Raw genomic sequence first — 3351 nt, 5'->3', positions numbered from 1 at the left:
AATGGGTCAAGTCAATCACATCATTCTCCTAATGATGTGATCTCGTTAATCAAATGACAACTCTTTTGTCCATGGCTAGGAAACATAACCATCTCTGATAAACGAGCTAGTCAAGTAGAGGCATACTAGTGACACTATGTTTGTCTATGTATTCACACATGTATTATGTTTCCGGTAATACAATTCTAGCATGAATAATAAACATTTATCATCAAATAAGGAAATAAATAATAACTTTATTATTGCCTCTAGGGCATATTTCCTTCAAACTTACCAACTACTCTTTTTTACATGCTTCAAGATGGAGGCTGACAGAAACGTAGTCTTCGATAGGACTAGATATCCCCCTTTTTCTGGCATTCTGCAGTTCAGTCCATAGATACTATCCATTTCATTGATACCAATGCATATGTAGTGTAGACCCTTGCTTGCGAGTACTTTGGATGAGTACTCATGGTTGCTTTGCTCCCTCTTTTCACCCTTTTCCATTCTTCTCGGACATTGCAACCAGATGTTGGAGCTCAGGAGCTAGATGCCATTGACGGTGACTCCTACTACACCGGAGGTGCCTACTACTACGTCCAGGCCGCCGACGACCAGGAGTAGTTAGGAGGATCCCAGGCAGGAGGCCTGCGCCTCTTTTGATCTGTATCCCAGTTTGTGCCAGCCATCTTATGGCTCCTTGTTTAACTTATGTCTGTACTCAGATATTATTGCTTCTGCTGACTCGTTTATGATCGAGCACTTGTATTTGAGCCCTCGAGGCCCCTGGCTTGTAATATAATGCTTGTATGACTTAATTTTTTTAGAGTTTTGTTGTGATATCTTCCCGTGAGTCCCCGATCTTGATTGTACACGTTTGCGTGTATAATTAGTGTACGGTCAAATCGGAGGTATCACACGCAGGCTGACCTTGGACGCCACAACCTCAGCTACCTCATACCAATGGCGCTCAGGTGCGCCATCCAGCTCGGCATCCCTACCGCGATCCACCACCTCGGCGGTGCCGCGTCATTGCCTAACCTGGGCACCGCGCTGTCCTCCCACCATAAAAGGCTTCATTCCTCAGTCGCCTCTTGCTACTGCTGTCCACGACGTGGGTGCTGGCGTCAAACGAGGTTGGGATCTACAGCCTCGTGCTGATGTCCAACCTCCTCGTGGATGGTATACTCGTTGATGGAGATGCTAGCCAGGCAGCACTTGTGCTCTGCTTGACCTCGCGGTATCACATGGAGGCGGCTATGGGGTTGGCCGTCTGGTTCAAAAAAAGATATCGCCCAACCCGTGCCGTCACCATTCGAGGACGTGCATGGCGTGACACTCTTCGAGGAGAGTATGGCCGTCCTCGACCCTGAGAGTGACAAGTTATTCAATGAAGCTTTAGCTGCCCATGAGCATATGGGAATCGGTACAATATTGCGGGAATGCCATGGCTTATTCAATGGCTTGCAGTCGCTCACCGACTGTTGTGGTGGTGATGGAACGACAACTAGAGCCATTGTTAAGGCCTTCCCTCACATAAAGTGCAACGTGTTGGACCTTCCAAGGGTGATCAATAAAGCTCCAAGCGATGTCCTCGTTAACTATATCGCTGGTGACTTGTTCCATTCCATCCCACCTGCTCAAGCTATAATGCTCAAGGTACAAACCATAATCTCTCTACCATGTTTCATTTTTTTGCCTGGATCCTGTGCCGGATAGATATTGTGATCTTGCGTCACTAGCAGGCACATTTTTTTGGTCTCGTTATTATTTATATCAAACTAAATACAAATGCTTATGCATAATTGCACTGAGTACATGGACTGTTTGTCCTTGAAAATACATTGTTTGACTGTAAAGATATTAGTCCATGCCAGCTTGTTCTACACTTCTGGAGCAACGAGAACTGCATCAATATCCTAACGATGCAAGAAGGCCATTCCTTCTCGAGAAGTGGGAGGAAAAGTTATTATCATGGACATTGTGGTTGACTCTTCTTCAGGACCGATGTTCGAAACCCAAATGCTGATGGATATGGTGATGATGGTATGTACCAGGGGACGACAACGTGATGAAAATGACTGGAGTTCCATCTTTATGAGGGCAGGGTTTAGTGACTACAAAATTGTCAAGAAGCTTGGAGCTCGAGGTGTCATCGAGGTCTATCCATAAGTTCGTGTTGCAAATGGTGTGATGGTGACCGTCTGGTATAAATTGGCGTGCTATAATAAATAAATAAATAAGTGAGACATGTGGTGCGTTACTATCTAATGGAAAACGCAATGTGATCTCTACAATTATTTAGCTCCCATGAAATGGAGCCCTCTGCTTCATCGTGGACTTTGGTCAAATGGTGGACCCCGTCAAAACTGATTTTCTAGCCAATGATTACTACGTGGCAACGTATTAGTAGAAGCGAAAGTAAAACTGAATTTCGTGACTCGGTTGTTTGTTTTTTTGTTTGAGTCAACCGCATCGTCCAACGCTGCCCGACACATTTTTTCCGCATCCAGTTAAAAAACAATTCTGAAAGCATGCATTCAAATCAAAAATAAGTAAACATTAAATGGCCAACCGCCGACAAAAGTCCACTTAAACATTGATAAAACAAAAAACTAAATAAACGCGCCTCCCAACCATCCAGCACGCTGCTCTAAGCGTCGCCATCGTTGCCATCGTCGCCAGTGAGGTCGACGAAGGCTGGCAGCGGCCCAGCCCATTGGAATGCGGTCTCCCACACCACACGCGCCGACTCCTACATCATCTGCCCATCGGCAGCATTGCTGCGGGGCGCGCATTCCTCATTCTCCTGCTCCCGGCGCTCTTCCTCCACCTCCCGTGCCCGGCAAGCACGGTGCTCCTCCTCCTCGTGCTCGGACTGCATCCGGCGCTCGCCGTCGGTGCGCTCCTCACACAGGTGGAGTAGTCCCAGTGCTCCAGGTAGCCTCCTCTTGCTCCGGCGTGGCGCCCAACGCGATGGGCGGCGCGCTCACCCACTCGCGGAGGATGTCGGTCCACGCGTACAACTATGACTCCGGCTCAGTGTTCGGCGTCGGCGTGAGCGTGAGCGCCTGTGTGTGCTCGGGCTCGGCCTTGGGCTCGGGCAGCGGCGGAGCGTAGGCGCTGTCCCCCGCCATCGATAGCGTGTGTCCTCCTCGCGCTGGCTTTCCTCTAAGGCGCGCTGGAGCACCACCTTCAATGTGACCTGGTGGGCCGCCTCCTCCTCCGAAACCACCTCCGAGGGTGGCGGCACGAACCCAAGGTTAAGCTGCACACCGCCGCAGCGGGCCACGTCGTGCTCCGCAGCGAACCAGGCCTCCCGGTTGGGCGAGTCTTGCATGTAGGCAGGGGCCGCACCGATGCTCTGGC

General features: G+C 49.6%; 1 pseudogene; it reads left to right on the top strand.

Moving 5' to 3' along the window:
* The first annotated feature begins 906 nt into the window (after positions 1–906).
* Positions 907–2154, top strand: LOC123172410 (flavonoid O-methyltransferase-like protein Os11g0303600; annotated as a pseudogene).
* The last annotated feature ends 1197 nt before the right edge of the window (positions 2155–3351 follow it).

This window comes from Triticum aestivum, unplaced genomic scaffold (genome assembly GCF_018294505.1).
Source record: "Triticum aestivum cultivar Chinese Spring unplaced genomic scaffold, IWGSC CS RefSeq v2.1 scaffold135609, whole genome shotgun sequence".
In the NCBI taxonomy this organism is placed as follows: domain Eukaryota; kingdom Viridiplantae; phylum Streptophyta; class Magnoliopsida; order Poales; family Poaceae; genus Triticum; species Triticum aestivum.
The sequence above is the reverse complement of the archived record's forward strand: the minus strand, read 5'-3'. Positions and strand labels throughout refer to the sequence as shown.